Raw genomic sequence first — 14,675 nt, forward strand, 5'->3', positions numbered from 1 at the left:
ATAGTGTCTTCATTTACTGCTTGTTTTAAGCCTTCAGATCATTCGAAAGAACTGGTAGCCAGTGTGAAGGAAGAGTTGCCTCTGGAATGGCCCCTCTGGGATCCCATTGTGCGTGATAGTGAAACACAGCAGGGTATCTTCCTGACTGAGCCAGGATCCCAAGAAGATAGACTACTTGACTCCATATCTATATCTATTTATTTTGAGGCAGGGTATCTCACTGAACTTGGAACTCACCAGTTTGGCTTGGCTCTCAGGCTAGTGAGTTCCAGGGATGCTTCTGTCTATCTCTCCAGTGATAGAATTATAGATGTACACCACCACATCTGGCTTTTCACGTGGGTGCTGGGGATGATTATACTCACACAGCAAACACTTTACTAACTGAGCCATCACCCACACATAGGGCCCACAGGTCTACTCCTTCTCCCAGAGTTCATATTGAGGATAGCTTGTAGTTTCTGGCAAAGCATCTTGTTTGTTCCTGGGCTCACTCTGCCCACCCTGGTGGTTAGTTAGCTACAGGGGAGTTGTTTGCTCCGTCTTGAGCTTGGTAATTTCCCACCTGCCTCTGGAATTTCCACTGTGCAGCAGTTAAGGCTTTCTCTAAGCTTGAATAAACAACATTCTGCATTCTCTCTTCACGAATGATCCGCAACTTTTGTGTTATTTAATCTCCAGCCCCTTGCCCATCTCGCAAACTGTCCCATAGCGCAGGTGCTACAACCCTCTTCATTTTTTTATTCAGCAAAGAGTGACAGATATTATTGGTACGCAGGTTCAACACATAAACTATTTTAATTGTAACTGCCTCTCTAGATTTTTAGTTTCTTCTTCTCTATGGTTTATTTGCTTCTACAATTCTGGAAAAAGACTCTCATCACTGAATTGAGCAAGGGGAAGGACAGGTGGTCACATGTACTTGGGACAAGGATGGGTGAACACAGGCGAGTACATTGATAATTTCATCTCCTGGTGAAACATCTGGGTAAAGTGTGCCAGTTTCCCAGCTAGTTCATTCTGGTTGAGGTCCAGAGACACCAGACTCAAGAAAGCAAATGTCATCTGGGGCTTCAAGGAATGTCAACACACCAAAGCTGAGACGCTGCGGTCGAGAAGCAAGCATGCTGCTGTCACAGGATTCTTTCATCTTTGCGAGGAATGTGTAAGAATGGAAGCCCTAAGTGGACTGTTTCCATCATCACAATGATTGATCAATACATATTGATTGTCAACTTGACAGTTGCTAGATCCCTAAGAAAAATACCCCCGGGTCTGTCTATGATGGAGTTTCTAGATTAGGTTAATTGAGGTGGGAAGACCCACCCTAGCTGTGGGCGACCCCATCCCATAGGCTGGGGGCCTACATTGAGTAAAAAGGAGCAAGTGGTCTGAGCATCCCCCTCTCCTTCCTCCTTGCTCTCTGTGGAGGCAATGTGACCAGCTGCCTCCCCTCACATTCCTGCTGCCATGACTTCTGCACCCTGATGCACTGACTATAACCTCAAAGCGGGAGCCAGAATAACCCCCCCTCTTCCTCTTTAAGTTGATCCTTGCAAGTATTTCTCCACAATAACAATAATCAAAAGTTAAGTAACAAGTCATGAACATCATAATCAGTGTTGGCTTTTTTCAAGTCATTGAGTGATGAGAAATGCATGGGATGAGCCGTGCAGAGCAGCTTGGAGACAATCGTCACGGAGAAGGAAGGCCGCGTGCATTGCAGTATAAAGCCCAGCTGGACTGGCAGCTTCCGTCTTCATCACATTGCTATAATAAATGTAGAAAGAGAAAATAAAGGTGTGTATTCCCATCGTCCCAAGAGCGTGCTCACTAAGGAACCAGAGGATAAAAAGGACCTGACAGATTACCCAAGCATTTTAAACCAGCACACACAAAATGACTACAGAGAAAGGGACAAACTAAAGATCCATTCGCTTAAGTATGTCTATCAATCAGAAGCAGGCTACTATTTCTCAAACTTAAGGAGGCCTGAGTAATCATTAAAAAGACAAACAGCCCAATAGAGAAACTGTGAAAAGAATATGCATGGGTAACTTAGAGAAAAACAAACGCAACGAGGGAGTGAGCGGATCAAATGCATCCCTACAAAGATTCAAATGTAAATGAGATGCCATTATTTTGCCTATAAAATCTCCACAGATTTTTAAATAACAAGAGATAAAGGAAAATGCATCTTCATGAGCCTGTAGAATAATGAGCAAGAAACCCGAGGCAAAACACAAGGGTGGAGAAGCTCTGTGCCTCTGCCTGATATCTTCGTCTAGGAATTCTCCTCAAAAAGAGTTAAAATGTTTTATGATAAAATTATAGTATCCAGGCTGGGTGGTCTATGTGGACTATGTCCTTAATCCCCGCACTCAGGAGGCAGAGGCAGGAGGATCTCTGTGAGTTCAAGGCCAGCCTGGTCCATATAGTGAGTTCCAGATCAGTGAGGGTAGCACTGTTTGACCCTGTCTCAAAACTCCAACAAAGAAACCAACCACAGAAAGAAAAACAGAAAACAAAACAAAACAAAACGTAATAGAATCATTCAAGAGTGATTTGTACAACAAAGTTCACAGTGAGGTGGATACTTCATAAGGACACTGAAAGATATTGCTGGAGACCAGGGAGTTTGTTAGAAGAGTTACTAATATCATAGACAGACAGACAGAGAATTAACAGCATGGTAGGTGCTCAGAGGAGAGCCCTTGCTACAGCACCAGAGACAGACAGCATGGTGGCTCTCTGAACAAAATCCAGTGCTGTAGAAGAGGAAGCCTCTTATACCATTGAGGAGGGGTGGGAGCCAGGAGTCAACAGCCAGGCTCTGAGAGTCCCAGGTAGGAGGAAGATAAGGGGTGGGAAGTAGGATGCAGCACTTGCAAATGAAATGTCACGCTTCAGCCAGTCTGCTAGCTTAGTGCTCAATGTGATTTAAAGAGACAGAAACTATGAAGCTGGATGGGTAGGGAGGGGGAGGAGAAACTGGGAGTGGCAGAGAAGAAACTTGAAGTAATAGAATTGAAATTATGAAGGATTCACTAATAGATGTGCTTAGGAGACATTAAATCACACAAAGTATAATTTAAGTAAGAAACCCTCCCTCCAAAATACCCCGAAGACAAGTAATATGCAAATGAGGTGTGCTGGCTAGTTTTATTTCAACTTGACACAAGCTAGAGTCATCTGAGAGGAAGGAACGCCCATTGAGAAAAACACTTCCATAAGATCCAGTTGTAAGGTGTTTTCTTAATTAGTGATCTATGGCAGAGGGCCCGGTGCTGGGAAACAATCTCTTTGTACACTATGGATATGTAATACTCTCATTTGCTAATAAAAAGATGATTGGCTGATAGCTGGGCAGGAAGAGACTGAGTGAGAGAACAGACTAAGGTAATTCTGGGAAGAGGAAGGGCAGAGTAAGAGAGTCGTTGGCAAGCTCAGAGAAGCAAGGTGAGAATGCTGTACTCAGAAAAGGTACCAAGCCATGTGACCAAGTATAGAGAGAAATATGGGTTAATTTCAGCATAAGTGTTAGCTAGTAACAAACCTGCACTATTGGCCAAACATGTATAAGTAATATTCAGGCTCTGAGTTGGTTATTTGAGACCGGGAGGTTGGAAGAAAAACATCCATTGATAGCACAGACCATTATGTGGTGCTCTACCTGTAAAGGTCCTGGGTTCTATAAGAAATCAGACCGGGGCAGGCATGGATGAGCAAGCCAGTAAGCAGCACCCTTCCATGGTCTCTGCATCAGCTTCTGCCTCCAGGATCCTGCCCTGTTTGAGTTCCTGTCCTGGCTTCAGTCAATGATGAAGGATAATTTGGAAGCATAAGCCAAACAAACCCTTTCCTCCCCAACTTGCCTTTTGGTCATGGTGCTTCATCACATCAGTAGAAACCCCAGCTAAGACACCAGACCTGTTAGACATAAGCAGAATTCACCATGCTAGGATGTAAATGCTTGCTCACCAGGATTGACCAGTTATTAGACTCTATTCCCTTAACAAAGGAGACAACCCTAAGGTACCAACAGCCATTAGCCCCACCCTCAGATCAAAGAACATGCCTCTAACAGGCAACTCAAGGGGGCTTCAGATCAGGGTTATAACTAATGATAATTCCTGGCCTTTTGTAAAGCCCCCACTTCTCTTATTGAGAAAAGTGTAAGTCTAGCATGTGGACAAGATGACCCCACCCTCAGATCAAAGAACATGCCTCTAACAGGCAACTCAAGGGGGCTTCAGATCAGGGTTATAACTAATGATAATTCCTGGCCTTCTGTAAAGCCCCCACTTCTCTTATTGAGAAAAGTGTAAGTCTAGCATGTGGACAAGATGACCCTAGGTAATAACTTTGAGAGAAAAATAAAACAACAACACTGGTGTACTTACAGCAACTCTGGCAAAATCTTTGCTGTGTAGATCTCCCTTTTGCCCAAGTGACTAGACTTGTCTCTGTTTAAGTTGTTCCAAGTGTCACCTGGGGCCGGAACAAAAAGGTTTAAGAGTGGCGGTATATGTGGAGTGCGAAAGCCTAAGATGTATTTAAGTTACTCAAATCTTCCGTTCAGGGCTGGCTCTTCTTTGGGCACTAGCCAGAGCTAGACCTGAGCTGTAGAGAAGAGACTTCTCCTTTATTAATCTCTAAATGTGTGGAAGGATTTCTCAATGAGAAGACATTATTGCTATAACAGGAGAAGTTGGGGGCAGGAAAGAGTGTGAGGAAAATACGCTGTGTGAAATTCCCAAAGAACAAATAAAATCATTAAAAAACAAATGAAGGAATATTTTTTATAGGAAAAAGGAGGTACAGGAAGAGACCCAGGGGCCAGTGGACACTGGGCCTCTAACTTCGTTCAAGCAGAAACCTGAAGCCACGGTATGAGGGTGGGGCTTCTTCTCATCCGTAGAAAGTAGTCAGAAGTAGGTCTCTGAGGCAGAGACTGGCATCTGCATTTGCACAGTAGGAAGAAGCTGAGGCCAGTGTTCTGAATGAACTGGAGCAGCATGCTGATTCAGGAGGGCCCACCTGCTGTGAACAAAATCCCCTGAAAAGAAGCTGTATCTGCAGAGGCCTGCTGTTTAGAATTTCAGTGCGGTGGGGAGGTTGGAATGTTGCTGGTCTAGAGGCTAATTGCCCTATCATGGACTAGTTCTAAGCCTTCCAAACATCCATTCTTTGCCCACACCTGTGTCTGAACTAACATCTGTGACTAATAGCAACCTTACGAAATCTATTAACTTAGTGGACCTCTAGTTTCCACCAACCCCAAAGACAAGACAGCCACCAACATCTGGAGCCTATAGAAAATCTTCCCCTTTCTTGCTATTCCTGTCTCTCTGAGTCGTAAACTTTCCTTGACTTATGTTTTTCTTTGTTCCGTAAAATTCTAAAACTCTATGAAATGACTTCCTCATTGGGACATGGAATCTTACATAACCTAAATCTGTATTCCCAGGCCATAGCCGCCAAAGTGGTTCCAGAATAAACTCTTATTCTTTGTAAGATGAGAGCTCATCCATGGTATGGATATAAGTTAAAACAGTTACAACTGGAGGTATAGGTCAGAAGAGCCACAGCGAGTTTTGAAAACCGTGTTGTGTTGGAATGATTGAGAGAAACGGTGGAGGCAAACAGAACAGTAAATAACGGGGCAGGTGCTGGCGAGGAAGCACACGCCATTCTTCCCTTCTTGAGGTTAGGGACTAGGGGAAAGGCAGAGAGTAAAGATGATTCTTAAAGTTAATCCCATTAAATAGTTTTTGAGTACTAGTCACCATGAAGTTATGCCATGCACAGAGGAAAGTAACTGATTTGGTTATTTAAAAGGCTAAAATAGCCCAATATAATTTTGGCTGTGGACCTGTGACATTCCAACTCCCCACACAGACATGCCCGTCGTTGAGTGGAACAACTCAGGTGCAGGTATGAACTTCCACTGGATGCATCTTCTTGCTCATAGTATTTGACAACTCCTGCCTAATGGAGCCAGAAGCATATCCTAGAATCATATGGGGCTGGTGTTATTATTTTTTAAATAGGGGGGTGTTGTTCGGGAGGGGGAGACACGAGACGCGCGGGGTTGGGGAAGGAGAGACAAGACACGCGGGGTCCCTCGTGGGTAAACTTTAATGGGGGAGGGTAACATACAAGGAGCGGGAGTGAAGAGACGAAAGGGGAAGAGGAGGGGGGAGCGCGAGAGAAGAGAGAGAGGGCGGGTTGGAACGCCCATTTTTAAAGGGCTCTGGGCATTTTGGGGTTTGTAGTCCACTTGGAGACTGTATTTTCTGCGCATGTGTGGCCTTGTCTCCAAAGGAACAGCATTCCACCCTTTTGGTTTTATTAAAAAAAAATTGAGGGGGGGGGTTTAGGGTCTTAACGGGTAGGGAATAGGGGCGTAGCCCGGTCTCTCATGACTGCTTCCTGCTGACTTTGGGCGTCGAGGGGTCCGGGGAGCGTCCGGTTGTCCTGATGTCATATCGATGTTTTGTCCGCTGGCATCAAGTGGCTGATTGAAGAAATCGCATCTGTCTGGAGATTGTATCTGTCTGGCTCTTGAGTAGCTGGGTCACCGTTAGGATGCTGGAAAACAAAAGTTGCATTAGTAGAGAGAAAAAAGTTAGAAGGGAGATTTGGGGTGGAGGGGGTTGGGGTGGAGGGGGGGGGGCTTTTAGGAGGCCAGGGGTTAAGAATAAGAATAAAAAAGGTAAATGATACTTATTCCGTTAATTGAATGATACTTATTCCGTTTTGCTTGTGTCTGTTTTGTCCAGGTGGGTCCGGCTGGTGTCTTGGAGCTTAAAGAAAATGTCTTAAAAGAAATAGATTTTAATCATATATTCTTTAACATTTTAGGGGTCACTGCTGCAGTCAGTGACAAACCTGTTATGTCAGGAACTTGGTTAAGCATTTGCTTATCACCTGAACCTCTTGGCTCTGTGTTTGATGATGATTCCTGTAGAGACAACTGGATGGTTATTTAGGAATTTAGAAAAGGGAGGGTGTATTAGCACAGGAGGAAAAAATGAAAAATGAGACCATTGTTTTCCTTAGGGTGGAGTAGAGGGGGTTGGACCTGTTGTCCTTTGGAACTTGAGGGAACATGGTCCCGTCTGAGTTACCGTGTAAGGAGGATTGTTCTGAGCTGTAGGGATGAACGGTTTCAGATGTGACAGGTGAATCCAGTGAGGAATTCCCTCGAGCTTGGCAGCTGTGGGAGTTAGAAGAATTACCCTGAGAGGACCCTGCCATTTAGGGGAAAGGGGTAAGGGACGTTGACCTGGAGGTGAGAATAAAACCTTATCTCCTATTTTAACCGGCGGTGGGCATGCGTTGGCACATGGTTGAGGTAGTGAGTGATCCGTGAAGTCCCACAGCAGTGAACGTAGGTGGAAAAGGAGGGGAGTGAGCAGGTGATCAGGAAGGGGAGAGGTTCCCGATGGGAGGCCAGGGGTTAAAACTGGCCGCCCATACATGAGTTCAAAGGGTGAAATGAAAAGAGGGCCCTTTGGGAGAGCCCGGAGCCTGAGAAGGGCCAGAGGCAAAAGTCTTACCCAGTCGAGGTGTAGTTCTTGTGACATCTTAACGAGGGCATCCTTTAAAGAGCGGTTAGTCCGTTCTACCTTACCTGAAGACTGGGGGTGGTATGGTATATGAAAATTCCAGGGGATTTCAAGTGCCCTAGACAGATTCTGAGAAATCTGGGAAGTAAACTCTGGGCCGTTATCTGACTGAAGAGAAGTTGGGAGCCCGAACCGCGGAACAATTTCTCGGAGGAGGATATCAGAAACTGTCTGGGCTCTCTTGTTAGAGGTGGGGAAGGCTTCAACCCACCCAGACATTGTATCCACCAACACCAGGAGATATTTAATTTTTTTAACTGTGGGCATATGAGTAAAATCCAGCTGCCAGTCAGTTCCCGGAAGGGAGCCCCTGGCTTGGTGAGTAGGGAAAGGAAAGCTACGATATTTGGTCCTGGGATCTGACTTTTGGCAGATCTCACAGGAGGCAGTCAGTGGTAGCCTTTAGGAACCTGATGTCCTCAGGGAGTGAGCGAGGCGGCGGGCGGGAGTGGAGCCGCCTCGGAGGAACTGGGCGAAATCCCTGTAGATCCAGAACGGGAGCTTATTGGGGAACTAGACGGAGAACGGTTAGGTGACCTGGAGGAGGATTTTCTGTGCCTAAAAGAAACTTTGGAGGAAAGGGGAATGGAAGAACCATCGTTAGATCTGGCAGAACGGGAAGGAGTAGCCCCGCGAGGCCGGGGAGGTGGAGGTTCGTCCGCGGGGTCCATAGCAGGAGCAGGAGGTTCCGGGTGGGGCGGCATTGCTAAGAACATGTGAGCCGGTGAGCACTGAGAGACAGTAGAAGGATTTGTTTTTAAAGCCATGTAAAAGAATGCCATAATATACATCATTTCTTTCCATTTAGCAGAACGGTGGCAAAAGTTAGCTAGTTCCCGTAGAATATCGGGGTCAAAAGACCCGCAAGATGGCCATTTAAAGTTCCCCTGTAGGCCGTAGGACGGCCACCTCTTAGAGCAAAGGCGGATGAGTGTAGATAATTTAACAGAAGGAATTAAGGCGTGGGGCTGTAGGGCTTCCAACAGCTGTCCCAGAGGAGAGGAAGGGGGAATTGGTTTTGAAGACTTAGCGCCCATGGCTAGAACCGTGAAAATATCCGCAGAAGGCACCCGAAGATGCCCCGAACACAGTTGCTCTGGACACAGGCGTCAGAGTACCCAGGGGACCGTGCTATGGGCTAGCTGACCCAGTCCTAGTTTTCGACGGGAGGCGGGGGTCTAGGCTAGGAGGGGACAGTTACGCCCGAAGGCTGCCCGTTGCAGCCGAAGAACACCCAGGCCCTGTGAAAAGGCGTCCGATTTCACAGGGGGGGTGGTAGGACCTTGGCTGAGTCGAATTCAGCCAAGGTCGGGCCGCACCGTAGCGGCGGGCCGCACCGTAGCGGCGGTCACGATGAAGAAGAAGAAAGAAAAGGAATGAAACAGAGGACAGAGAACCAAAAGCCCCGGGCTTTTGGGCGCGGATAAAAACAGGTCTAGCCTAGGGCAGAAGGTCGGGGGAAGAGGGGGGGTTAGCAACCACACCCAGGACACGCCAGAGGAAGCCGGGAGCTCGGCCGGCCTCCTCCAGGTGAGAGGGGATGGTTAGCCAGCCCAGGTAAACTCACGAATTAGCCGCTGACGGTTGGAGAGGGAGGGCCGTGTCGAGATGGCTGGAACACGTGGAGTGGTCGCAGGTCGTCCGGTTCTGACCTTGTCCCGGGGGAGGCCCCGAGCTCCAGGAGGCGCCAAAACCCAGAGCCGAGGCCTCAGGTGAGGGCCCCGGGGCGCGAAGGTCCCCGAGCAGACGGCACCAAAATGTTATTATTTTTTAAATGCGCGGGGTGTTGTTGTTCGGGAGGGGGAGACACGAGACGCGCGGGGTTGGGGAAGGAGAGACGAGACACGCGGGGTCCCACGTGGGTAAACTTTAATGGGGGAGGGTAACATACAAGGAACGGGAGTGAAGAGACGAAAGGAGAAGAGGAGGGGGGAGCGCGAGAGAAGAGAGAGAGGGCGGGTTGGAACGCCCATTTTTAAAGGGCTCTGGGCATTTTGGGGTTTGTAGTCCACTTGGAGACTGTATTTTCTGCGCATGTGTGGCCTTGTCTCCAAAGGAACAGCAGCTGGGGCTGGGGTACCAGGAAGGCCACCTTCAGGAGAGAGAAATGGCTACCCAAAGTCACTAAGAAGAAATTTTCTGAATCATACTACCTAGTATCCGTGTTATAATCTGTATTTGATCATTTTTGTCTTCTGTGTTTGACAGAAGTGTGATATAACAGAAACAGGACAGTTGATATTAAAATAATTGAAAGTGTATCGCCAAGCAGCAAGTGTTGATGGAGGCAGGCACTTTAGAAAAGTCAATTACTTCTACTGTGATTTCATTTTCTACTTAATCTCTACAGCGAGAGAAGTAGCAATCTAATTCATAGGATCCAGTTAATACAGGAAAATAGGGAAAAGTTAGGTTTTGACTATAAAAGTCCAGGTTTAACATGTTTCTGAAATGGAGTTTGTTTTTGTTAATTTATAATTTTTCTAAGTTATACTGGGGACTTGCTTTGAGCGAGTGTCCCAAAGACCTAGACTACTTTTCAATGGAACAGAGGCCTGCACTGGATGCAGAAAGGGAAGGGTGGGTAGAAGGGTAATAGTGTCAGGAGGAACTGGGGGTGGGGAGTGTGGGGCTTGGGGGTGGGAGGGGTGGAGTTGGGTGGGTGGGTAGGTCCTAAAGCAGGACTCAGATGGTGGGCCTCTGATAAAAGCAAGAGCCTGCATATAGGCTCTCTCTTCCCAGGCAGGGGGCAGGGAAGGGAAAGGGGGTAGGGAGCAGGATGAGGCTTTCGTGGGTGAGATACGGTGGCACCAGCCAGTCTGCTACCTCAAGGTTCACAGGTGATGTTGGGAGAAGCCCAACGGTAGAAATCCATTAGACAGAGACTGCCTTGGTTTATGGGGTTCTGAGTCCTTCCCCCGTTGTCTTGTCTAGATACCCATCCACGTGCTTTCCTACTGTTTCTCCTTGCAGGGTCTTCAGAGAAGAAGGCACCATCTTAGGGAGTTGGCCCAGCTTTCTTTCCCTGCCTACCCAATGTTCCCCTAACTCAACTTCAGCCCCACTGTCTTCTGCTGGAGCTGGAGCCTGCACGCTCATCGGAGCCCTTCTCCCTCTGTCTATCTGTCCATGGAATGAATGACTCTTATAATAAACTACTTAGACCCCAGTTAAACCATCTCATTGTTCTGTTGAACCACCAGCCCCATCCAGAACTTCACTGGGCATGCTTTTCCTGACACTATGAGCTTTTCAGTTCTGTTCTGATACTCTTTTCTTCCGTTCCCACCATGAAGATGCTCGCCCACCATTCAGCTGCTTGCTGCCTTCCATTGCCAGACATGCCTGCTTAACTCAAATGACATGGCTCTCTCCTCCTCTTCTTCATCTCGCCTGGCAGCTCCAGAGATGTACCTGCTTTGTAGAGGACTGAGTTCAGTTTGCAGCACCACCCAGTGGCTTACAACCTTCTGTAACTCCGATTCCTGTAGGGCTGATTGCTTTCTTCTAACCTCTCTGGGCACAAGGTTTGTAAGTGGTATATACAGGCAATCCCTCTCTTCTTTCTCCCCTCCCCTACACCAGGTAACAAGCAGACTTACCTTTTCATCTAATTGATCAAAAGTTAACCACTTGCTGGCTTTCTGCCTGCAAGGTAGGTCACCAGATGAGTGTATGACACATTTAAAATCTATCATGGACATGCAAGCTCAGTTGAGATGATTGGCTAAGAGAAAGCTGGGAAGATTCGACCACCAGTGTATTCCAGGTGGAGGGAAGAGAGAATACAAGGTTTAATATAGTTAATAGCAAGTTTACTAGCTTTCTATGATGGATTAGAGAATAACCTAGCCAACCAAAGACTATATAATTAAATTATGAACTTCAAACAAGATAGTGAAATATTATTTGCTACATGCCTGACTCTTATTGCACCTTGATATACCATGTTTGATTGATATTCCTGGGAGGACTGCCCTTTCCTGAATAAAAAATGAGAAGGATTTGATCTTGGGGTGTGGATAGGTGGGAATGAGGGACTGGGAGGAGAGGAGGGAGGGGATACTGCTGTGGTTGAGATGTAATACACGAGAGAAGGATAAAAATACCAAAAGATTTTTATTGGCATGCAAACATGTTCTTGAGATATTAATCTCAGTACACTATAGCATTTACCCACTGTTCTAACCCACACAGACAGGCATCTTTTAAATTAATATTTATATACACGTAAAAGGACAGTTCTGAGAGGTGCTATATTTTTGTTAAAAGGGTCAAAGAATGGAGTGGAAAGAGAGAGAAGGGAATCCAGTTAGTTAATGGGATAAATAAAAACCATACACATCTCTCTCTCTCTGTCTCTGTCTCTGTCTCTGTCTCTCTCTCTTTCTGTGTGTGTGTGTGTGTGTGTGAGAGAGAGAGAGAGAGAGAGAGAGAGAGAGAGAGAGAGAGAGAGGAGAGAGAGAGAGAGAGGGGAGAGAGAGAGAGAGAGAGAGAAGAAAAGACACGTGTGATTTTACAGGTACACGTGAGGTAGAAGCTCAGGTGTTTCCTCAGGAGCAATATACTTTTCATCTGAGACAAGGTCTCTCAAGTGTTTTGGCCTACTGGCCATCAAGGCCCAGAGAGACTCACCCATCTACCTACCCAGATTGCAAGTATGTGTCGTTGCACTCAGCGTTTTTTGTTTTTCTTTCTTTCTTTCTTTCTTTCTTTCTTTCTTTCTTTCTTTCTTTCTTTCTTTCTTTCTTTCTTTCTTTTTCTCTTTCTTTTCTTGTTGTTTTTTAAATATATGAATTCTGGGGATGAAATTTGGGTCTTCCAGTATAGGGCAAGCACTTTTCTAGCCGAGCTCATGCCTCAGATGCCAACCCACATCTCTAAAGCAGTAATTCTGACACCAGACAGACCACCAGGATGGCATGGAACCTTGCTCAAGATCAACTTCCCAGACTATGAACCCCAACCTGTTCAGAGGCGCAGAACTCCTCATGGATTGTCCTATCCCAGAGCTTTCCCTGCTCTGTATCCTGCCTGTGCTCGCAGACCCAATAGAGCTGACCTATGGCCAGTTGCTGGCGTAAGCCGTCGGGAGGATTTGAAGCGTCCCCCCAGGGCTCTTGGAACTGTGATATGCCTTCTCTACTCACGATAGTACATTTGAGCAACTGTTAACTTCTCAGGAAGTCTAGACTGCTCTTGTCACGATGATAGCTCGAAATGAGCGGTGTTTATCAGAACATCTCTGCCTGGATCCCTGCTATTGGGAAAATGTGTCTCAGACATCACTGAGGCCCTGACTACCAGCAGATGGAGAGTGGCCCAGTGGATCCCTGCCTTCCAGCTGTCCCTCCCAAGGGTTAAGAGTTTTGAGGCATACCAGATCTGCTCAAATGCCTCTTGAGTATCGTCATATCAACCAACACCAGCCACATAGAACAGAAGAAATGACCAACTGAACTCTAACCAATTCCTGATGCACAGAATAATGGAATGTAATAAAATGGTTCTTTTATTCTTTAGATTTTAAGTATGTTTAAGTATATTTTTAAGCCTAATAGAAGTACATTTGCAAATAGCAACCTTTTCCAAAACACTTCATTAGACTTTATTTTATTCTGCTAGAGCACTAGGGAAAGGTTAATGAACTCACCCCAGGAGATACAGCGTGCTGCCCCAGGCATGGGCATTCCCAAAACAGCATCTGCGTGTTGCCCAACAAACCTCGAACTATGTGTGTGGTGGACATAGTGTTGTTAAGACCACAGAGTGGGTGCGTGGCTGTGGAGAGCTGTCTCCCCCTAGAACCTGCCAAGCCTGGAGCTGACAGCTTGGCCACAGTAGCAAATGGCTCAGCACTTTTGGATAATAATTCTCTTATTTGGAAAATAATAAGAGAATTTGGAAAATATGTGAAATAAAAGAAAATACCTGTTTTTTTTTTTTTTTTAAGATTACCATGAGGCTAACCGAGAATAATGCGTATGCAATTTCCTGGGCTAGAGATAGCTGTGTGTTATTGAGACACACAAATAAAACACAAATTTGTGCTGTGCTTTTTGTATTCAAGGCACATCACAGAACATTTTACATGTTTTATTCACACCATATTAAGAAGCTTATTTCTACTATTTTATGGATACAATATGGAAAGTTTCCTTAAGGAACTTTTAAATTGACAGGAGACCCCCAGATTATAACTTGCACAATGGATCCCCAGTTTAATACATGGGGACCACCAAGGATAGAGGGCTGAGGAACCATGCTGGTTCCTTTTAAAATCCTTGGGGATAAGGATCCGGGTTTCCTTTTGGTCTGTCTTCTAAGCTGTGTGCGTCGGCCCTAATTCCTAGAAGACCTTCTGCAATTCTTCCTTATTTCATTTCACGGTGGACAGTTGGCCACTTAATTCTATTTGTACAAAGTTATTTATTCAGTGGAAGGCATGAGGGCCATTTGGAAAGGTCCTGGGGAAAGCCTACACGTGGACTGTGAAGAACTCCACACCTGCTGGGTGACCCTCATGCCCGCACACCGCATGGCTTTTCATTGCTGGTGATGTATGGGTTACGACCATCTGCTCAGCCTCTATCTGTGCAGCAGTTCACAGCTCAGTGCGGCCTGAAGCCAGTGAGTGCCGAGAGGAGGCCTGTGCTCTTCAGCTCTTCAAGGTCGGGCAAGGGAAGCCAAGATGACAGATGTTGACAGAGCTCTCCGAGAGAAGCAAACTAGGCTCTCCACAGCTGTGGAAGCCCTTCACTCCCAGCCATGGGTGGCGCTTGCTAGGCAAGGCTGATTTTTAATTAAAAATTTCAATTATAATTCTGTAATTGAAAACAGAAAGGAACATATTGGGCCGTCTTTAATTCAAAACAGCCAAACTACAGCGAGTATGGCTTACTCTCATTTCTCGGGGGGAGACCATGCATTGGACCCAATCCAGTAGAAAAACAGTCAACATCTTGATACACAAAGGTACTGTGGGGGCAGGGATGGGAAGAACAATAGTATGCATATGCTTCATTTAATTATAAGAGCAAT

General features: G+C 46.2%; 1 long non-coding RNA gene across 1 annotated transcript; it reads right to left on the bottom strand.

Moving 5' to 3' along the window:
* Positions 1–6,123: 6,123 nt before the first annotated feature.
* LOC130861923 (uncharacterized) lies at positions 6,124–9,691 on the bottom strand. The gene is made up of 2 exons (XR_009055615.1): positions 9,202–9,691; positions 6,124–6,594 (listed from the first exon to the last, which is right to left on the bottom strand). It is a non-coding gene; the product is annotated as an uncharacterized LOC130861923 (long non-coding RNA).
* Between the last annotated feature and the right edge of the window lie 4,984 nt (positions 9,692–14,675).

This window comes from Chionomys nivalis, chromosome 19 (assembly GCF_950005125.1).
Source record: "Chionomys nivalis chromosome 19, mChiNiv1.1, whole genome shotgun sequence".
NCBI lineage: Eukaryota > Metazoa > Chordata > Mammalia > Rodentia > Cricetidae > Chionomys > Chionomys nivalis.